We start from the raw sequence: 25,011 nt of genomic DNA on the forward strand, positions 1-25,011 counted from the left end.
TATGCTTATATGACCATGTTCATTGCAACTAGCGTCAAGGATAAGAGATACCTAGTAAGAAAGATATTTTTCCAAAAACAAATGCCTGAATTTTCTTAGCTTTTCCTTTAAATTCTCTGAAGCTGCCAGTAGTATGAAATATTTTAAAACTAAGCGAATTGTCATCAGTTACAGACCCATGTAACAATTTCTTCATTCTTTTTCGCAACGATCATGTTTAAATAGAGAAATAAAGCATGCTAAGAAAGATAGGACTTAGTTCCATAGTGGGAGAAATTACGCTGAGTTTAGAGCAGCCAAAAAGAATCTGACAAAATATGGTTGCCGGACTTAATCAGTCTCTTTCCTTTGTCAGCTTTTTTAAACTATATACCATTTATTAGTTGAAAAACAACGATTGCAATTGCAGTAAAAATAAAAAGTTTTTTTTTTCTGAATGCAAATAATAGTTCAAAACTTTAAATTGAAAATGTTTATTTAGCGAATTACCGGAAAGAATTCTTTTTTCTTCGGAAAAATTTACTTGATGGTATCCTAATTTTTATACCAAACCATAAAAACAATGTTAATATTTGTTTGAAATTTTAATTATTTACCAATAATTTATATTTAAATGTTATTATTATTTTAATATCTCATATTGAAAAAAGGCTAGCAGGTCATTAAAATAATATCTTTAATTTATTTGAAATAAATTATTTTATTTTATTTTTGATTATTAATGTAATTAAAAGTTTTTTACTGATTTATTGTAGATTATTGAAAACGTTTAAAACGAACTGTAGACAATTTTATTGATTGCATTTTATTTCTATAAAAATTGTTTTCCTTTCTAGAAAAGAAGTAATCAAGGGAAACATTGTGCTTCCTATTACATCCCGCCCTCTCAGCAATTCCCAAAAATTATAAGAAACACTTTTCAGTTTTCACTTTTTCCTTCCTTAAATTTTATGGAATAAATACATAAAAAAAGAGATATGCATTTTCATAAATCGCAATGTCTACAATTGTATAAACATCACAAAAAATATATAAGATTTTGTCAAGAAAGGTTTTTGTAATTTTTTAGATATTTGCTTAAGTAGTGTACGGTATACACTCATTCTTAAATTATAACTGACCACTTAAGCAGTTAAATTCCAAACCAAGAACTTTTTTCCCGTTGAATAAAGAAAAGGTTTTTTGCATTCATTTATTTACTATCTGACTGAAAATTTTCAGTAAAAGATTACATAAAAACCACCGAAACACCACACCTTGTTTTACTCATCTATTTTTACATCGAAAAGTACCGCACATAAAAAGGTTAAGACGAAATATAAAGAGTCATAAAAAGATATTTTAGGTTTAAAAAAATGTACTGTGTGTGCCTCTTTTTAATTCGATATCCTTTTCTGTAAGTTTATTAGTATCCCCTTTCAAATATGCAATTTTAGAATCAAACAATTTGATCCCTTAGAATCAATTTGATTATCAAACATTCAAATCAAATGATTCAAATCAACGGTTTGAAAAAATGTTTAAGATAATTCGTCATATTTTGAAAGAATATAAACAGTAAGTACACTAAAAAACTCTTAACTTATTGAAATAATTCAATTTTTTTTATGCAAACGTTATTACATATATTGATTGAAAAAACAACAAAAAAATTTTTAAACAATGTAATGCATGTGCTTATAATCTAATATATCTTAATATATCTTAATCTTATCTTAATATATCTTAAATTTATGTTTATAGTCAAGTGTCAAAATGCATATACATAGAAGATTTGGGTATTTTACATAATTACATAATTGGGGTATTTTATTGGGTTGGAGTAATATATATTTAAAAATAATACTCATTTCAGATTAAAAATGATTAATGCTACGACTTATTACGTACGGTTTCTTTTGTCGTATGTAATTTGCTTATATCATAAAATTTCTGAAGAGCAATTCATAAAATTTTTCAGAATTAGTGAACAAAAGGCATAAAAACAGTGACCTAATAATTTTCTACTAGAAGTGAGTCAATTAATAATTAGATAACTGTATAAATTTTAACTTCAGTATACANGGGGTTTTTAATTGGGTTGGAGTAATATATATTTAAAAATAATACTCATTTCAGATTAAAAATGATTAATGTTACGACTTATTACGTACGGTTTCTTTTGTCGTATGTAATTTACTTATATCATAAAATTTCTGAAGAGCAATTCATAAAATTTCTCAGAATTAGTGAACAAAAGGCATAAAAGCAGTGACCTAATAATTTTCTACTAGAAGTGAGTCAATTAATAATTAGATTACTATATAAATTTGAACTTCAGTATACATAAATTATCTTTCTTAAAACAAAATAATAAGGATTTAATAATAACATAAAAACATCCGATATTTGATTTTAAATAATTCAATTCATAGAAAAATTTTTATTTAAGCTTTAAAAAATTTAATTTTTTTCATTTATTTAGAAAAGTTACTATTTTTTTTTTTACTCCATGATTTAATCAGTTTGCGAAGTTTCATTTATTTTGTTGAACGCCTTCATCTTTTAAATGTCCTGTAAGTTGTACATAGTGAAATCCTCACAAACTTATATTTAAATTCTGTTTACACATTATACTGTATCATTAGATATAATACAAGCCTTCTTTCATTTATATTTTATGAAATTTTATGAGCCTTTCATCTCGCGAAGCGTTTTGTTTAAATAAGATAATTGATAGCTTAAATTTCTTAATTAAAGGAAACAGCTAATGTGTTTTTAGATCAAATGATTAATTGAAATTCAAAAAAGGTTTTTTACCTAAAAATTTTATTAAGTCGCATGAAACTTTCAAAAGATTTCTTGGAAACACCCAAGTATTGTAACAGATCAAAATATTCCGGGAGATGGCGCTTCCGTTGAATGCACCATTCAATTCTCGGAAAAAGTACGGCACTTAGTAAACTAGAATAACTCTCTGCGAGAAATTGCAGGGACGTTCTACGATTCTAGAATCCGAAGAATCCGTTTCAGCATCTTCTAGGAACTGAGGGCAATCCCATTAAAGATGAATATGGGGAAAACCACATATTTCTCGTATTCCTTTCAAAATTATTTATAGATAGCATCTACTCGTATATGTATTATTTTTCACCATTAACATATTGAAAAAAAACTAAAATTGTTTTCACTTGAAATAACGGAAAGAAATATCTCTGAAAAATAGGTTTTTATTGCACAAAATGTGGAATTTTTATAAAATTTTTGTAAAAATCTAGATGAAATTTCGTAAACTACAATTGTAAAGCTTTTAGAAAATAAAAATGGAACACGCCCCTGTTTTCAAATTTTCCTTATTCTAAATATTCAAAATATTATTAACAGCCTAATTATGAACATAATGCAGGTTTATGAACATAAAGCAGTAGTGATATTAATATAATTTGTTTTTATGTTTATATATTTATTATTTAGAAAAATATTTTATTTTCTCTAAGTAAATATATATAGATCCAAAGGTGGCAGATATGAAATTTTATTTCGATAGTGAGAGCTAAAATTAGAAAATTTTCAGCTTCTTAATAACAAAATTGATACCAGTCAATTTTTTCCAAGTTCGTACGAATCCTGTAATACCTTCTTCCACAATAAATATAGGCCATCTGATTTTTAATAATTTTAAATTGAATGCAATACAATGTGGTTTTTTACTTCAAAACGCTATTAGAAAATAAGTTAAACTAACTGAGTTGTTTCTAATCATTTATTGAAGTTCAAGACTTGAAATTGTTCCAAAAAATTCTTTTTTTGTCAACGAAATTTCCTTTTTCATTTATTTCATATTATTATTCACTCCATCATCCAAATTTTCCTTTAAAAATATTAGCATGGGTCATAAGTATAATTAATGTTGTATTTCTTTCTTCTTTTTTTTTGTTTATTCATTAAAGTATGAAAAATCTTCGAATTCAAAAATTTGTTTTCGAAGAGCAGGAGTTAGGGTTCGACATACTGTCTCCTAGCTTTTTAAGTGCGTACGTTCGTCTTCAAATCGGCATGTTGACAAGCAACCAGAGTTTTTGACAATTGAGAATTTTATCCAGTTTTAAAAGGGGTTTTATCCGTCATGTCAAAAAAACCTTTTTGACAAGCGTCAAAACCCCAAAATGTTAGTGTAAGGATAATTATAAGTATTATTAATACGAAGTGTTTAAAAATAAACATACATAAAAAATTATAAATTATAAATGTTGTTGAATTATTTTGATATTAAACACTCTTTTTGACAATTACTATCAAAAACCCCAAATTTTTGTGCAGAAAATATTAAAAATATTTAAATGTGTAAAATTGAAATTTATCCAACCTGTTCATTCGTTAAAATATTTGAAATCAAAATACATAAACAATCAGCTTAATTAAGAAAAACACTCAACAATCATCTTATTCATTATATCTAAAATCATTTTCATTTACTCCCATTTTAACTCCTCCTTTCCGTAAAACATAAAACAACAAAAAAATACAAAATATAAAATTTCAAAGCCCTCTTAAGTTCATTTTTCAGTTTTGTATGAAAAAGATCAAAATTCGTAACTATTCTTTCGATTGATGCTGAGCTGCATAGTCTAGAAAGAAGAGATACTAAAGCTATTATAACATAATAAAATAACATTTAACTAGGAAATTTATTTTAATAACTGTACTAAATATTAATAGTAATTTAATTAAACCCTTGAGCTCATTGATTAAAAAAATTATTCACTCATTTAAACATTTATATTTTTTATAAATTATAATTAGTTCATTAATCAGTGAACTAATTATACATTAATAAAATTAATCACGAATATTGGAAATATTCATGTACATAAAAGTAGGAGAGAAGAAAATTCTCAGAGCCTATTATTCCCAAAGAATTAAGTTCGTTTTTTTTTTCTTTTTTNTTTTTTTTTTTTTTTTTTTTTCGTTTTGTTTTTTAAATATTTTTGGAAAGTAAAGTTCATATGAGAAAAAAAATTCCTTTAATTTGACACAATTCTTGAATAAACGAGCAAATGTGTTATGAAATAATAGAAATCAAAATATATTGAAATAGTAATAATTTATTTAATTTAATTTAAAGTTTCACTTATTATCTTATTAACTAAAGCAATTCAAACTAATAAATATACCAATTGACATACGCTTTTTCAACAAGAAGTTTTTTTTTTGCAAAACGACAAATTTTTTATTTAAAAAAATTTTGTAGGAACTTTTTAGACCAAAAATTCCCCCATGGCTGCCTGAATTTTCTCCAAAGCCTTGTTCGCGCGGTCAGACATATTCTGTCCACCTGAATATAATTAATAATAACGCTACAATAATTGAAAATCAATAAAAAATCAATATTTATATTGATTTTTTGCCAATCAATATTAAAAATTACAATTAAAAAATCGAAATTTATATTGATAATAAACAACTCATAGTTATTGCCTGTAATATAAACCGAATAGTTATAACATGTGTCCTATGAATTAGATATAATAGAATCTTGCCCCAGGTTTTCGACAGATTATAACAGTTTTTGACTCTTTTTGCAGCGTCGTGTCAAAAACCATCTTTTGACGTCAAAACCCAACCTTGTTAACAACTGTTTTTCTTTTCCCAGAAGACAATAAAAGAGAACATAAATAGTTGGCAACCCTGTACTGAGAAAAAAAGTATCTGAAAAATATAGTCAAAACTACCATAATATGTTTAATTTACTGTGCTTCTGGCTCTATGAGAACAATAAAAAAGCTCGTCGATTTTAATGAAGCACTTTAGTAATGATTGTGTTTAAATAACCATACGATATACTGTTATAATATGTAATAAAATTTAGTAAATGTAGCAAAGTTGTATAATTTTAGCATAGTTTCTTATAACATGGCATAAAAACCATTTATTTAGTTATATTTACTTTTCAGTTTTGTATTTTTTTTACTAAGTGTTAGCAATAAGAGCTATAATTTTGAAAACTAGAATTTCCCGTTAACCTTTATCATATATGAACGGAAAAATTACCAAATAAATGGTTTATAAATACCATATTTTGTGTTTTTTTTACCAGAAAGATCATTACCGTACAGTATTGTAATTTTACCAGAATTCTTTGAAATATTCGGGTACACACATACTTTTTACACGTACCAGATTAAAATCAGTCGTTTCATTTCTAATATTAAGTCATCTAAATTCCTTTTAATTAGTCACTTCTAATTGAATATTGAAATAAAATTATTAAAAAAAATTTAATTAAAATTTTAGATAAAGAGCAAAATTTTGAACGTATATAGATTTCATTTGAGTGCCATGCATCATTAACTATCCAAGGACACAAAGCGCGATAAGATATTACTGATACCTATTGTTTTCTATCTTTTAAATGTCATACGAGTAGATAAAGGTAGCCCATTTCAGCATTTTTAAAAATATTTTGAAATGTTTTTCGGAAAATATTTACCTTTGTTTCGTTAATTGAATTTGTCTATTTGAAATGAAACACTCATAAAAAATAAAAATTTAACAGTATTTAATGCTGAATTAATTTTAAAAACTACATTTTATTTATCAATCAACATATATCTGATTTTTTTTTATATATTTTATTTTAATGAAGTAAAATATCATTTCGTTATGCAACAGGCCAATAAAATATGAACAAATTTATTAGAATTTTAAAAAAATATTAATTTTAATTATTTTTATAAGTTAATTTAGAAAAATATGGAAATTCTGATTTGTGTGCCAGAACTCAAAAAAATAACAGCCAAGATAAGTTATAACTGTAAATTAAGTAATTATATTCTTAACGTAGGAATGGGTAGTAAAAATATTTATGCAGTTTGTAGATTTTTACATAGTTGTTTACTGATTTAAATTTGATTTTGATAGATAATAAAAAAATAATGCAAATGTGTTAACGTACGATCTAATATTTCAGCATTTCTTGTAAAAAAAGGGAAAAAATTCTTGAAAAAAGGCATTGAAAATTAAGGTTTGCAAGCCCTGTAACTAGTAGTAGCAGGAAATTAATAATTGGGTTTCCACAATGACCGCATTTTATATAAAATGCTAGCTGAAACTCCGTTCTCCGTACGGGGCGAAAAAAATTAAACTATCAATAATTCAGTACAGAACAACACTACGAAATCATGCACAAAATTGAAAGGCATAAAACAGCACAATTAATGAAGACAAATTAACTCTAATATTTCTGATTTATTATTACATTTTGCACTTTAAAGCAGCATTCAGGCACTTTTTACCATAACGGCCAGTACTTTTTACCGTAAACATGTTACGGAACAAAAAAATCATATGCATAGAGGGGTACCTCTTAGCTTAGAGCATGCTGCGGAACAAAAAATCTGATAGGCCGAAATTTTTTAAATAATAATTACAGTACAATCACTGAATCACTCTAATTAAAGGAATATTACGGTAAAATTTACGGTATTATATTTAACGGAAAAAATGGATTTTACGAATAATGCATCCAAAGTGTCGGTACTTTATACGGTAATTTGATTCTCAATTTTTTACAGTGCACTGCATGGAAAAAACTGCGAAAATTAAAGGTTAATATTTATACGACCATTCGTAATTTTATCTCCATAGCTTGAAAATGGAATTTAAATTTTTGTTACTGGTAATTTATAAGTTGTTTTAACAAAGAGAAACATTTACTTTTAATTTCATTCATATTCTCTCTGCTCCTTAAGTAGAGAAGGGGAAAATTAAGGGTTTAAACGTTGAAATTAAACTATATTTTTAAATAAAATAACTTGGTTCTTCAACATTTTGTTTATACAAGCTGAATATTATATTATATTATCCGTTACTCTATTAAATGGGATAAACTTATTAATTAGTAATCGTAATGGTGATAAATATATGGTGGTGACATATAAATAACAGAATTGCAAATTAACAGCATACAGCAATAGGAAAACTTATGAAACAGAGACTTTATAACGAGGAAAATCAATCAATTTTCGATTATCAGAAAAATTAAGTAAACCGATGGAATTAAACTATGTTTTTATATGTAATAATTTGGTTCTTCAACATTTCATTTCTTCGAGCGGGATATTACATTATCCTGGCTTCTCTTTTAAATGGGATAAACTTATTAGTAATAGTAATGGTGGTAAATATGTGGTAATGACATATAAATAACAAAATTGCAAATTAACAGAGTACAGCAATAGGAAAATTTGTGGAAAGAAACTTTATAACGAGGAAAATCAATCAAATTTGATGACCTGAAAAATTAATTGTTTAACCTGTGAAATTAAACTATGTTTTTATGTAAAGTAATTTGGTTCTTCAACTTTTTATTTCTACAAGCGGGATATTACATTATCCGCCACTTTATGAAATGGGATAACCTATTAATAATAGTAATGGTGATAAATATATAGTGATGACATATCAATAACACAATTGAGTATTAACAACATACAGCAATAGGAAAATTTATAGAACAGAAACTTTATAATGAGGAAAATGAATCAATTTTCGAAGATCAGAAAAAATTAGTGTTTAAACAGTGAAATTAACTATGCCATGTTTTATTTTATAGTGAAAATAACTATGTTTTTATATAAAATAATTTGGTTCTTCAACATTTTATTTAAACAAGTGGAATATTACATACTCCCTTACTCTATTCAGGGGTCTGTTTCGAACAAATTAACAAAATATCTTTTCATAAAAACGTACCCTTCACAAAATATTTTACCTTAAAAACGGATCCTTCACAAAATAATTTATCTTTTAATCGGACCCTTCTCAAATTTGTTTATCTTCATTATTGTTTTATTAATCGAATAAATCCTTGCCAGGAAGGGGATGAAAGAGAAACAGATGTAAACGTAATTAAGTTTTGTCTTCGGCAGACGCTTCTTCCCTTATTCGTCCAAAATGAATATTCTGTGTTCAGCAGTATAGGCTAAATACCAAATATTTGTATGTTGCATCTCTAATTTAGTACCAGCAATTTCTGTTTATTTTTTAAATTTTAATTTATTTTTAATTATAATTTTACAGTGTTGAGCATCATCTTGTATGTCTTTACAATTTAAAAACTCCTTGAAAAAGTTTTTTGCAATAACAGGACCCTATTTGCACAAATTCACAAAAACAGGACCCTGGTTGAAAGAATGTGACTTAAAAGTTCATTTTATAATCACAAATTACGAGTAATTTTTTCACAATTTTACAAAAACGGACCTTTTACAAAATGTCTGGACCGACCCCTGCTATTAAATGGAATCAACTTATTAGTAATGGTGATAAAGAATTACATTTAAATGACAGAATTGCATATTAACAGCTTACAATTAGAAAATTTATGTAACAGATACTTTATAACAAGGAAAATCAATTAATTTTCATAAAAAATTCTTACAAAGATTTTTTTAAATTAAGTTTAAATTTTCAACATTTTAAATTTTGTTAACGGTGTTGGCAAGTATACTTTATGGACGGACGTAAAAAATCGAGTTTGCTGTCATCTTTCCAAGTGAAATATTTTAAATCGTATGCTGACTAAACAAAACTGAAAAAAAAAGTCATATAAAGAAATCATATAGACATTAATTTGTAGCAAAACTCGCGAGAACAGTAAAAGCGGTACATCATTTTCAAGGTGAAAAAGAGATCACAAGGATAAAGTCAAGGTTCTGACATAGGTCGTTAAAAGAGGAAAAAAGCCGTTTAACTAGTTTATTTATTCTGTAGTTACAGCTTTTCATTCTTTAACTACCTATTGAAGATTATTTCAATTTAAAGAACAAAAAATGGTTGGAGTCCTCTCCAATCTGTCTGGCATAATAATTAAATCGGGAGTGGCAGATAGACTTTCATTTACAGTAGAAAGTTTTTCCTTGAACTGCAAAGCAATGGAATATTAATTGAATTATATCTCGATGATGGTTGAAACTAAAGGCGGCTGAATCTTTTCTTTGATGAAACTATTATTTAAAATGCAGCAAGATTCCACACATTCATGAATAAAATGAATATTCTAATAACTATTATGGTTTATCTATTACTATAATAGTTTATTATTTTTAAACCAGGTGGTTCATTATTATTGAAATTTCAAAAATGTTTAAAACTAATTTCATTGTTTCTTAAAAATTATTTGTTTTTAATTTTATTTTTTTCTTCACAAAACTAACGATACATATAACGAACTTATAACGAACTAAAATATACGTAACATAGATAGTAAATAATTTTTGTAGTGAACAATATGAGATTAATAATATTGTAAAATACTACATCTAAAGTAATTTAAATAGATGCTTTTAAGCAAGTTTCCCTCCAATGGAAATGAAGAACTCTATATATTAAGAGAGATTGTTTTCTTAATACATAGTATTCTACTATGGTCTGTTAATAATATTTCTCCATATTAATTATAATTTCTAAAACTCAATAGATGGCGCTCTGCGCAGTAATGTAAAATCATTAGTTTTCTAATCAGTTTCCTCCATGACACTGTACCATTATCATCATCCTTTTGTTATTAAATATATATTATGTTAAAAGGCGTTTGTTATGATTGAAACCCCGAGATCTGAGATCATATCACCGTATTTAANTCTTTTCTTTGATGAAACTATTATTTAAAATGCAGCAAGATTACACACATTCATGAATAAAATGAATATTCTAATAACTATTATGGTTTATCTATTACTATAATAGTTTATTATTTTTATAGCAGGTGGTTCATTATTATTGAAATTTCAAAAATGTTTAAAACTAATTTCATTGTTTTTTAAAAATTATTTGTTTTTAATTTTATTTTCTTCTTCACAAAACTAACGATATATATAACGAACTTATAACGAACTAAAATATAGTATACATAACATAGATAGTAAATAATTTTTGTAGTGAACAATATGAGATAAATAATATTGTAAAATACTACATTCAAAGTAATTTAAATAGATGCTTTTAAACAAGTTTCCCTCCAATGGAAATGAAGAACTCTATATATTAAGAGAGATTGTTTTCTTAATACATAGTATTCTACTATGGTCTGTTAATAATATTTCTCCATATTAATTATAATTTCTAAAACTCATCATTAGTTTTCTAATCAGTTTCCTCCATGACACTGTATCATTATTAATATATGAAATGACTAAATTGTTATGAACTAAGAGTTCATCGGGAAGTGTGTTAATAATATTTCTCCATATTAATTATAATTTCTGAAACTCAATAGATGGCGCTCTGCGCAATAATGTAAAATCATTAGTTTTCTAATCAGTTTCCTCCATGACACTGTACCATTATCAACATCCTTTTGTTATTAAATATATATTATGTTAAAAGGCGTTTGTTATGATTGAAACCCCGAGATCTGAGATCATATCACCGTATTTAATATGGTCTAGTCTACTATAATTTAGGTTTCTTTCTAGAAAAACAAAGTTCTTAAAACTATTGTCCGGCCAGTCTTGGCATACGCTTCTGAAGCTTGGACAATGACAAAACTGGAGGAAAATTGTACCGCAATATTTGAGAGAAAGATTTTGCGGAGTATACTTGATGGTGCAAATGTGAAAACAATAACTGGAGAAGGAGATTTAACTTTCAACTGTAGAAGATTTATAAACAACCTGATATTATTAAATACATAAAAATAAATAGAATGAATTGGATGGCCCACGTGATTCGAATGAGTGATGACGATACAATAAAAAAGATACTGCTTTTTAGACCCACTGGAACAAGGAAGCGGGGAAGACCAGAGATGGGCTGACTCAGTGTAGTCTGATTTTCCTGCAATTAATGAAAAGAATTGGAGATCAAAGATAAAAGTCGTCATGGAGAAATCTTCAGAGGAAGGCATTGGCTCACATTGGGCTGTCTGGCCAACTATGATGTTGATGAGTATTCTACTATGAACTATGATTAAAATAATTTTTCAAAATTTTCAACTTTCTGGAATAATTTTTTTGTAAGTTACGAAAATTCTGAGAAAAATTTGAAAACTTAGGAACAGTCTATTAACACGGAATATCCTTTACGTTTAATTTACTATAGCCTGACTTTGAGATTCAACTGAACAAGTCATAAAAGTTTTTATGAATAGCAAAACTAATAGAAAAATATATAACTTTTTTTAAAAAACTAAATGTGATACCTTTTCTAAACAATTCATCTGAGTTCCCTGATCTGATTAAAATAGGCAAAATTATAATCTAAGAGAAAATAATAAGAATATAGATTCTCAAATAAAGCAAAGAACTTGTGATTCCTGAAAATTTTAATTTAAATAAGTTAAAAAAATAATTTCAAAATAGCGTGCACCAAGTCTCAGGGGTTAAGAACAAAAATGGTATGAGCGCTTCCTAACAGGCGTGTTTTTAATATAATATTTAATGTATTTTTTTTACATATTATATGCCTAAAAAGTATTCATTTTTGTTATATTATACATTCTTTTAAATTTTTGAACATTAATATTAAATGTTGTGGTTTGAATTAAGAATTAGTCATTTATGGTTTAAAGCCCAAAAAGCTATTTTGTATTTTTTCTATCAGTTCTGACTTTTCTTTCAGTAATAATGCTCCGAAATACTATATTAATATGTTGACCGACAGAATATAAAATGAAGAACTACTAATGCCAAATCATTTTGAAAATTTTATTTTTCTTTGAAAAAAAAAGCCTTGTTTTCTACCTCCCATGGAAACTTATTTCAACGCTGTGTTAAAATCCAATTTATCGTGTATTTGTAGTACATTTGCTTTTATTTTTTTTTAGGTGAAATTTTGATTTTTCAATTATAAAATGCCATTACTGCAAATGCAATTATAATGCAGTGTGCATTAGAAAAATTAACTATGTGACAAAAAACTTACAATTTTCTTACGACAACAATGTTCAACTCCGTATCCTTGTAATTTTAAACCCAATCCAGAAGGCAAGGGAACTCTTGGATCAAGTATTGGGATAAATTGGAGGAACTTTTTGACGGAATTAACCGATATTTGCGTTAAGAGGGAAACTATGAAAACCTTCCACGGTTAGCCTAACGGCAAGAGGACTCCAACCCATGATCCATCTACCACTGAAGATATTTTAAGTCAGCACTGTGGTCGGTGATAGCCGGATGCCTAATTCATATCGACCAGCCATCGCTGGGATCGAACCCGAGTAGCCGCATTAGAAGGCGAGCGCGCAATCTCCTGAAATAATCTCCAATAAATATAATAAAGCTCCAAATCTCCTTTTTAATTGCACAGCAGTATAAAGAACTAGTCTCATTTCTAATATAACTTTTAATATTTCCTTAACTTTCGTACAAAAGAAACATTTAAGCTAAGTATAAAATAATTTAATATTTTTTCCTAAAACAATGAAAAGGTTTCAAAAATCGTATGTAACTAAAGTAAACTTAAAAGCATTGCCATCTTGCTTATACAAATATATCATCAAAAAGGATAAAAAATACAAAACCTGATCAATTTTTTAAAAATATTTTAGCTGCGAATAATATCGAACTATCTCAATAATTAATCTGATACATAATAAATATAATCCATGCGAATCTTTAACCGGCATGCTTCCTTTTAAGTGCACATTACCTTCAAACGAAAACACCACTATCTTCCAACTTACATTAAGATCAAGACCGTTAGGTGCATTAATATTCTTAAGACATATCCAAGAGATCGAGTTTAAGTCACGTATTCGCAAGTAGCGTCATTTTGTTAAAATGCTACACGTTGTTAGCCGCCTTAAATAAAACTTTAGTTAAGTAAAAAAAAGATTGACTATATTTAACAATGTCAGAATTTACTTTATGGGTTTAGGGGTTGAATGCTTATGATAAAAGATAACAGGGAGAATAGTTTATATTCCTATCTCAGTAACTACTTTAATGAGATTAGAGCGAAAATACTTGAAATTTCAAATTAATTTCTTGAAATTTTAAAGTAAACGCAAACAATGATAGAAAATAAGTGCGTTTGTGATAATTGTTCGTGAAAAAAAGGTTATGAGTTCAAAAATGAAATTGCTTTTTTTCCATTGCATGTTTTTTTATTTCTTCGTTAAAGACTTTTTTCTGTATTTTAACCCTTTGGCTGCTAAAGTATCATATATGCGTTCACAGAAAAGCATCGGAACGGTGTGGTGTGGTCTATGGGTGCATATATACGTTCCACGCAATCCGTCGGTGAGGCCTATAGCAGACGTGCGAGCAAACGTGCGACTTGCGCAAACCATCGGTGTAGACTATGGGCGTATATGCGGGCCACATACAATATATAGGCTTGGCCTATGAGCGCATATGTGCCCTCCTCGCAAGCCATTAGAATATATTATGGGTGCAAATGCGTAACCATTTAAAAAATTAACCATTGGTGAATAAGCAATATATATTGAAAATACAAAATGCTTGGATCAGATTTGGAGTGAATACAGGAAAAATGGTGTTTTAGAGTGTGTACAATGTCTTAAATGATGTAGAATGTCTTAAAACGTCGCCAACAAAATCATTAATACCCGAAAAAGTATTCCCCAGCTATCACTTCAAGTTAGAGCAGTTCGCAGTCAAAAGAGTTGACATTTAACTGCTCCAGAATTACATATTTATTTTCTAACATATTATTTTACATTCCTAACATGATATTTTACGTAGAAATAAAAAAAATTATCTTTGTTAATTAACTGGTGATCTGTTGATTCTTAACGGATACCGTACAGCGAAATTCGCAAAATGGTTTGTACAGGGTGTAGCGTAATGTTCAGTTCACCATCAGTGGTTATTCCAGGCTTTTTGCAACAGAACCTGTTTTTGTGTTGAAAATTAACAAAACAGGGTTTGGTTTTTTTTTTTTTTTGTTTCTGATTATTTATTTCGTGAAAAATTGCAGAAATCAGTGGTATCTTCAGGCTTCTTGTAATAGATCGTGTTTTCGGGAGCTTGTAAAAATTTTACTTTTTTTACAAGCTCCCTTTTGTAAATTTTGTAAATTTGAAATTATCGTAGAATCAGTTTCTTTCTGTCAGGGACATGATTTTGTCAAAAGGGTGAAAATACGGTCTTCTGTAAGCGGGACACAAAAACCATGTCTTCGAAGGATTTGTAGTTTTAAAAGTTTGAATTTAAATCGTCACAGTCTCTACTTTTCGAAAGAATTTTGTGAAAGGTCTGGTATTAGGGCATTTTTTTTTAAGTTATAGCTTTTTTTTGAAATATACTTTTTATTTATGAAGTAAAAACGGTTCATGAATTCATAATGCTACTGAGATCTAAAGAATCGATAACGAGGAAAGCGATACTAAAAAGATGAACGCTTGCTTGATGTTTTCAAGTTGCCGGAGGAGGCGTCTCTAATTATCACCTTTAAACTCTTCTCTACTTCTCTACAAGCAATCAAACAGGTTTTGTATTTTCAGTCTCGTATTCCTCGCCAGAGTTTGATAACGTTATTGTTTTCCCCCGCTTAAATATGAATTTGCGATTCTTCATGTTCATATTTTTCTTACCTCATGTAAGACGAAAATTTCAAAAAGGAGCATTTATTGTGGAATGAATATTGGGTATTGGTAATTACATAAGTAGCTGCAGTTTGATAATTTTACAATAATAAGACAATAAGATTAATTTTGCGATGTAATGTAATTATGCGATCATGATAATTTTGTGGTATAATATATACATTAGACTACCTTAAAAAATATTGCATATACTATTTCGAAAACTTCGTTTTGTACGGTAAATTTATTTTAGTGTCCGCAAACTTTGAAAAAAAAAGAAGAAAAAAAAAAGAAAAAGGTGACATTTAACGTTTTTAAATAAAGAATAAGATCGAAACAAAGTGATCAGAAATGAATTTAAAAAATGGTGCGATTTTAGCGCATGCGTACATACAGTGAGAAATCTATAAAAACCTGACCGACCTGGTTGAGACTTAAAAAAGGAATTCCTTCGTATGAAAATAGATCAAGATAAGTTTAAAATTAAATTGATAATTACAGTTATTTTTATTCAACGATAAATTACTTTAAAACTAAATCTTATATTATCTACATACTAAAAAATAATGAATATGAAAATTAATACCGTTTACTTAATGTTCAACTATTTTAATTAATTGAATTTCTCAATTTTTACTAGCATTAATGATTAAAATTAAAAATAAATCTATCGAAAATCTTTAGATATTTAAAATCGATTATTTTAAAAGCCGCCCTTATATTCTTAGAAATTGGGATGTTTTGAGCTAAAAATCAAGATAAAATATTTCGTATCAGGAATATCAGGACAACTACGAAGGCTGCGTTTTGCAATTTTTTTCAGAATAAAGGCTGGCTAATAACAGTCAAAACTTAACCTAACAGTCATAATTTATCCTTACAAACTCACAATAGTTATAAAATGAACATATTATTCGGAGGGAGAAAAAAAAACGTTATTTCAACGCAGAAGCTTCGAAAAACAGCCTTTAACTATATTCAACTATATAACTATACCTGAACATAGAGCATTCAGTTATAATAAAACACCTACATGCCGCGCTAGATAAAATTCAAACTTTAAAAAACTTAATGTGATAACATGATAAAATAAAATTTTAAGCTTAAAAAAAAATTAAAAAAATAAAAAATAAACAAAAAAAAAACTTTTTCTCTCAATTCGGTTACACGTGCTTGCAGGAAAAAAAAGGAAAAAAAACTTTCCTTCTAAATATTTAAAACTAATTTCGATTGTAAATTACAAGAAAGTATGAACATAAAGTTGCAATGAAATGAAGCATATACTTGCCTCATGAGATAATAAACCGAGATATTTCAGCTTCAAGAGCTGCGCTTACGTGAAGAACAAATTTTATTTTTTTTTAACTCGTAAGAGAGACTATTCTCTATTTGACTACACGTGTCTTTAAAAATAAGGTGAAAGTCAAGTCATCCTGTCTTAAAATGTCGCTTGAAGGTCAAGGCAGGACTGTCAATAAATAAGACAGCGAAGCAAGAAAAAATGTTCCGCATTGTGAGGTTGCCTTGTCTTCAACCATTTTGATTTTCAAGGCCCCATTTCATAAAACGCCTCTTTTTTTCTTCCTTTTATTTAAAGAATTAAAATACGCAATTTTGCATGCAATCTCTCTAACCTATCTCTTCTCAGTTGATAAAGAACCAGTTGATAGAATAAATACTTCGGCTTAAATTACATTTAGAATACCAGCATTACCATAACCTATTTAAATATTTGAAATTACACTTCAACTATACATACATTCAATAATTTGAGCAAAAAATATTCAAATATTTGCTCGGAGTAACAGATTTATATCGAAATCTAATATTACATAGGCAATTTTTTTTTAAGAACTATTCTTAAATTTATATTTAAATTTGCCAAACTCATCAATAAATATCCCGTCATAGCATCAGTCATGAATTATTTTTTTAAATACAATATTTTACATTCTGCAAAAAAAAAACTATCATGAAATCTGAATGTAATCAACCATAAGATCTTAAGCGCTACATTATAATTGAGTCAGTTCTAAAATTTTTTAAGCCCTTAATTTCATTAAAAATAAAAATTTAAACCCATTTTTAAACTTCAGTAATAACCATTATTCAAACAATGGAATTAAATAATATAAAATAAAATATTTTTTCATTGAAGGGAAATACCTCCATAATTTTCCCCAAATCACCAAAATTTTCATGATATTTTTTTTATTTTTACATGATTTATGCCGAGTTATTCGAAAATATTCTCTTTAAAAGCATAACCTGAAAAACACTGACATAAAATATTATAAAGATAATGTACATTTTGCTTTGCCGTACAAGTAAATAGAACAACATTTGTAAATTTTAAATAGCATTTTTCACAAAATAGCGTTTTTAATACTCGTAGAGATTCGATAACTGTATTTTACATTCTATATATTTACAAATTTAACTAAATTAGTACTTAAATAAATAATCCAAAGTATCGGAAGCAGTAAGAAATTACCTGATTAAAAACTTCATTCGCTTCGTAAAAATATATAAATAGGAAATAACAGTCAACATGTTTTAAGAGCTCAAAAATATTCGCCCATTTTAGAATAGCCAAACGTGAATGAGTAGAAAAAGTGATTTGAAAATGGGAGCAATTTTTGAGTGCTTGGAACATGTTGACAGTTATTTCCTATTTATAATACATGTTTGAAGCGAATGAAGTTTTTAATCAGTTTAACTAGTTCTTGTTGCACATTAAAAAATTTTATTGTAATAAATTCTTTTAGTTAATTATTAGCCATGAGCGCTTTTGTCCAGTAGGTCTCATTTTGTTTTAAGAATTTTTTTTTCAATAAAATTCAAAGCGCAGAAAAAGAAAAAAAGAAAAAAGAAAAAGCAACTGTTTTAGTTTTCTGTCAAGCGGATTAAAAAAGGTATCTGGAATCGGCAATTTTCAGATGTCTCCTAAGAGAAGTGTTACATTATCAATACATTATTACACTGTTTTTAATATCGATGCATTATTACATGTTTATAATTAAAATAGTTACCGTTTAATGTAATTTTTCTGTTGTTGTAATAGTTTTTTTTTTCATTTATAATGAAATTGTGACTCTGGGAGGGATTTTTCGTTCAAAAATCCCCATTTTGCTTTAAAAAAATAATTGAAAAAAAGGAAACTACATCAACAAGACATCTTTTTTATTTTGAAATTTAAATAGGATAAAATGTCGAGTCGAATTTTTTAAATGTTATCTAAGAAAAGTCTTACAATATTAAACGAGCATTTATTGCAAAAACAATCATAATAATATAAAATAATAATTACGCATGCTTCATTATTGATCCGGTAAAAATTCAGTTTGAAAATTAAGTAGGGGAGAGTGGGGTCAATTGTAACAGGGTACGATTGTAACACAGCAAAAATTTCGAGTGTCGGGTTCTAGATTTGGTTCCTAGGTGGCGCACAAGGTGTATTTAATAAATCTACAAGTACACCCCTGCTGGCAACCATTTTTATGTACTTTTGAAAGAGTTACATCACAAAAGATATTTTCACGCTACGTAAGTACTTTTTTTGGTATTAGAATATTATATTGTAACAAAGTAATTTTGTTTAAACAAATAAAAATTAGTAACCGAATATGTAAGTGGACACCTTAATTAACATTTCAAAAAAAAAAAAAGATTAGTTTTGCTAATTAACTAGCATTGTTTTTAACAAATGAAGCTGAAATGGCGTCTTGGGGACAATTGTAACAATAAGTAAAGGGACGATTGTAACAGCTGAAAATAAATAATCTTATGTTTACAAACCATTACTTAACTCTTTAAGAACCACCAATAGTTTCCTATATCATTTATATTATGTTGCATGTGCATTATTTTATTTGTCACCTTTCACAGCATAAATTAAAATTTTTAACCCCTTAAAGTTAAAAGTTTAACCCTTTAGGTCTCTGCTCATTATTATTTTTACTCCTAAAATATCACTACTATTTTGATCAATAAAAAAATATATCACAACTATGATAATATGTATAATTAACTATGTTTTAGTTGAATTTATGAACTGTTACAATTGATCCAATTGTAAGTGGGGACAATTGTAACAAGTGGACGACTGTCAAAAATTGTTAATAACATTTAAAATAAGGTTTTTTTTTCTAGTTGAAGATAGTCTATTTTACTCGTCTGTCAATTAATACAAATTATATATTAGATTTTTTGTTAGTAAAAAATTTTACAATTGACCCCACTCTCCCCTACTGCTGGTTGAGAAAATCGAAGTGGTGTGTTCCTTTACTTAAAAATTTAATAATAAAATGACATTTCTATCATTAAACTACTTACCGGAGATGAATCCAAAAGTGAAATAATTATTTGCTCCCAAAAGTCCAGAAGTACACATTGTAAAATTCAGCTCATTTATTTAAGATGAGGAGTAATTTATTCACACGAAATATACATTTTTTGAGGCTTAGAACACATATAACACTTTGAAGCACCACCAGTAGTATTCCACTGAATAAAACCTTCCATTGTTTTTCTGAAAAAGAAACAATCAATGAGTAAAAAATGCTTTCTAACCCAATTTAATTTTAAAGAATTATTATTATTACATTCAAGCTTTAATTAAATTGAAGCAGCTAATCGGTAAGTTATTTAATTAGAAATAGTGCAACAAACTACATTTTATGTTACATTGCTTTTAGGTTTAAGTATTTTATGCATGTTGTTGCGTTCCAAGCAAATTTAAGGCAGGGGATTCGTTTATTGTTTTTCAGTAACGCCATCTATGGCCAAGAATACGAATTCAGCCCCACACACACACACGTCACAGTCCATTTTACATTCATACATCCTCAGATCATAATTTTGACCTGAGCAATCAATTTCCAATTCAATACACACACAGATATAATTTTTATGAGAACTTGGAGGAATTTGTAACCCAACAGATTTATCGTCCACCAGTAACCATTTACTACACGGGGAATCTTCAACCGGAAGGGAACAAATTTAAGACCTCTTGGACATGGGCCCAATACCCTACCAACCAGGCATTTGATGATTGTGGTTGTCATGCTAAAATATCCATAACATATTTCCTAACATTTAAAAACGAAATTATTATTTTATTCAATCCTTTTTCAATGAACAAAAATCATTAATATAAATCTGTAATCTTTTTATACCACAACCTCGAATTGAGTGCAGAATAAAATCTATTTCTAGAGATTTCCTCGACTTCTGCATTACACATTAGCATAAAATTAGAAAACCGTAACATGGTTGCTAATATTTTGAATTCATTAAAATTCGTTATTATTTCTCAAGCTTTCTTTACCGTCAACACACTTGAATGAGTAAGTCTGACAAAAGAGCCTTAGCATTAAATTTAATCAATTAATAGCCAATAACTTGGATTCCTTTAACTCTCCTTGGCGAAAAGTATTTCAACGTACGCATGACACGTGCATTTTTGATTTCTCGTTAGACGAAAGTGTCCTGAGGTGCTACAGCCGGGCCATTTTCTAAATTTAATAATTTATAAGTACACAAAAATGAATCATTATTTTACTTTGGAGCTCCATATGATTCCACATAGTTTCTGAAAAAAAGCCTTTTTATTTATTATTAGCTGAATACCCGTTCTTCGCACGGGTATAGTAAAATTTAAATAAATCAGTATTGAGAAACACTACGAAATTATGCTCAAAAGTGAAAATGATATACCGAAACAATTACAGAACTTAGAAGAACCAGGTAAGTGAAATTTTTAGAGGAATTAATGATTCAGAGAGAATTTTTAAAAAAATGGTGGCATCAATACGAGTATGTTTAATGTAACAGAACTGTTTTTGCCTTCATTTAAATCCTAACACAACTAATTACATCAGTTTTCAATATGCTTGCATGCTTCTTATTTCAAATTAGGCAGTGGTAAATAAATAAAAACAAAGAAATATTTGTCCCGCTTTCTAATAAATTGGTAATAAAATAGTTCGGATCGAATTTTTTTTAGTTCTGGAAATGTCACTTACCTGGTTCTTCCACTAAGTTTTTTAATTAACATAGTTAAAATAATTACTATTATTTTTTAATATTATTTGTTGCCCTTTTAGGTGGCTTTGCGTTATTAAAGTAAGCAAAATCCGTTTTTTTGTAATTTATCCCATTAGAATAAAGATAAGATGTATTTACACTTCGCATGATGCTATTGCACTATCAAGTAATTTTCTAAGGTACATATCCCTTCCGAGGACCGTAAAACGCTTATGTCCAAAGTATCAGTATGAAAACTGCTAAGCATTGGTGCTGTCTTAATAATCACCAAATATAATATTTTATACCAATGTAAGTATATTTGGAACATATTACATAACCCTTCAACATTTTAGTTTTGTGAAAAATACATTTGTGAGTGACAGCCAACTAAAGCCGAAATTTAAAAAAAAAAATAGAATTCTCATTAAAACTTGATAAGATTTTTGGGACGTGGACATTTCTCTATCTGACCTTTAATTTACTATTAAAATATTAATAAGTAGTAGAGGAACAAAGTTCTTTAAGCTATAATTCATTAAAATATTAATACACTATCTTTGCTACCACTGCCATATTACCAGTAGAACATATTACCGTCAATAGTGCACAATAAGTAAGCGTCATCTGTAAATAGCGATTTTGAACGGTTTTCCTAAGCGAATTTCCTATTAACCTTTTTCCCCTTAACTTTGTTTTTTAGCACATAGCTTGTTTTGTTTTATTTCAATTCATTCATATTATCAATATAAATTAAGCATTAGTGTCAACAATAACATCGTGATTTCTTACGGCTCCCTAAAATGAATAAGTTCATTTTCTCTATAATTTTTGCTTTTTAGTACGTTAGTTTTTTTATATCAATTAAAACATTAATTAAGCATCATTGTCGTCAACGATAGTATGACGATTTCGTTCTGTTCTTCTAGATAAATAAATATCTTTACTCTAGTACTTTTGCGTTCCAGTACATGGCTCATTTATTTTATTTCAATATACATATAGTATTGATTAAATTAATTAAGCATCATTGTCGTCAATATTATTATTACGATTTCTTTTACGCTTCTTCTAAGCGAATTAGTGCCAGTTTTTCATTAATTTTGCTTTTGAATACATAAATATTATTCAATTAACATTGATTTTAAATACTTCATTTTTTAGAAACATGTCTTAAACGAATCAATATAAATATATAAAAAAAAAGTGCGCGGTATCAGAAAACTTTAAAAGTATAAATTTGGTGACGTACACCCAACTTGCTACCAAGTAATGTTGCTTATTTAATTTATCTGAAACATCGAATATAAAATATAATTCAATATTTAAATTCGCACAATAAACTATTTTTTATTAAATATAGCTATAAGCTAGATATTATCACTGCATTTTTCTTTAAAATGTGTAATTACTGAATAGCTTATAGTAAAATTTAAAACAATGACTAACGCTAAGTTATTGAGAAAATTCTATTTCGTTTTTCGCTCATCCCACTTGAACAGTTCGCCGTATACTGTTCTAATGTTGACAGTGACCTTCCTCGTGCTTAAAACTATCCGTATGCCAAATTTCATCTCTTTCTGTCAGATGGTTTAGGAGTCTACAAAGGACACACACACAGACATTCATAAAAGACATTCAGGTGAGCCCAAAAAAAATACATCGCTGAATAACTTTTGTTTTTAAGATCAAATTTTTATATACTAAGTGCCAATCTTTTCGGTTTAAAGAGCTGATTTCAAAGCCGCAATTAATCTTGAAAATATTGCCCAACAGTTAAGTTGAAAGTGTGTACCCGTATTGGATCCATATTTACCAGATTACGCTACCACCCATGGACTTAAACCTAAATCGTTCAAGAAAAAATTGGAAAAATGTGTATTTAACTAAGCTACATTTTTGTGTCTATTACCTGAACTTAATAATAAAATTATTTGGCATATTTGAGGTCAAAGCATTTGAATCATCCAAATTAGCACTTGATTCGCGAAAATTCAATCCTTGCACTGAAAAAAAAATTGGTCCAAACTACCCGAATATAGTAAAGTTTATCGTGTTTCTGGCTTAAAGGAACTGCAAAATGGTCTGCAATTTTTATCGAGCGCTTTGACAATGATTTTGGTAAAATTAACAATAAAATATGGTTTATAATATGTGATAAAAACTTGGTAAATGTGGCAATTTTATCATGAAACTCTAGAGCAGTGGTTACCAACTGGCGGCCCGCGAAGCCTTTTTTTGTGCCCCGCGAACTATAATATATTGTCATTTTTTCGCTAACAATTTTCGTAAAAAATCTGTATGGGTTTAAAATACTTTTCTTTAAAAAAAAAAATTTAAAAAAAATATATATATAAAAAAAACCTAATTTCTTCGTTTCTGTGAAATGTAACTTGCCAACGGCGCAAAAAAAATTTATTTCTCAGGTAAAAATCTACTTCCCATTTTAACTTGTAATTCAATACTTTGGTTTTGTACAACTTGATAAAAATCTCACAGTAATATTTAATGTTCCTTCAATAAAAGCATAAAAGAGTCCTATATAATTCTTTTATAAAGTTGCGGCCCGCCATTTGACTGGCGTTTTTAATTGTGGCCCTCGGCCTCATGTAAGTTGGAAACCCCTGCTCTAGAGCATGGCATAAAATCCACTTATATGGTTAAATTTACTAGTCAGTTTTGTATTTTTTACGGAATGTGTGGAAATAACAATTATAATATCGAAATCCAGAATTTCCGGAAAGCCGTTACCATATGAAAGGAAAAATTGTAAAAGAAATTACTTAAATACCGTATATTTTAATTTTATTAATCAGAAATGTCATAATCATACAGTACGGTAGCTTTATCAGAAATTTTTTTTTCTCCGTATAGAAAAAAAAGTTATTCAAGGTGATATTTCTCTCTTTGGTTCACAGTACACATATAGCACAAAATTCAATTTAAGATTTTTGTGTACTGTTGTGCTGTATGCGAACAAAATTACAAAATCATTCAATACTCATTTTAAATTAGTTTCATTTTCCAGATTACATTAACTACAAACTGTAACTGACACTACATAAGAATCTAAGTTTATTATTAAAAACATAAATAAATGAACAAAGTGGAAGATACGTTTATGAATATAATAAATAACGTATAACTCAACATATAAAAGATCAGGAGAAAAAATGAAGAGATGAGAAAAAATATTTCATAGTTTTTAACTTTTCTATCTAAGCCTTAAACTTTGTTTCCAGCATTATTATAATCCTGCATATCAGTCCTTTGTACCTTTGAAAGCGTTTAGGCCCGAAAAGGTTAATGATCACACTCATTGTAAGAAGATTCTTCACAAGTAGAGATTTTAAAAATAAAAAATAAAAATAAAAATTCTACTTTTTCTAATATGGATTAGACAAGAAGATTCTTAAAAACCTCTCTTTTTTTTATTTTACTCCCACTCCGCC

The 25,011-nt window shown here is 27.8% G+C and overlaps 1 long non-coding RNA gene across 1 annotated transcript in view; it reads right to left on the reverse strand.

The window, feature by feature from the left end:
* Positions 1 to 25,011, reverse strand: part of LOC139425530 (uncharacterized) — a 96,144-nt gene that overhangs the window by 39,267 nt on the left and 31,866 nt on the right. Inside the window, exon 2 of the long non-coding RNA XR_011636714.1 lies at positions 19,865 to 20,060. This is a non-coding gene — a long non-coding RNA (uncharacterized lncRNA). The remainder of the gene's footprint in view (positions 1 to 19,864; positions 20,061 to 25,011) is intronic.

This window comes from Parasteatoda tepidariorum, chromosome 5 (assembly GCF_043381705.1).
Source record: "Parasteatoda tepidariorum isolate YZ-2023 chromosome 5, CAS_Ptep_4.0, whole genome shotgun sequence".
Classification (NCBI taxonomy): Eukaryota; Metazoa; Arthropoda; class Arachnida; order Araneae; family Theridiidae; genus Parasteatoda; species Parasteatoda tepidariorum.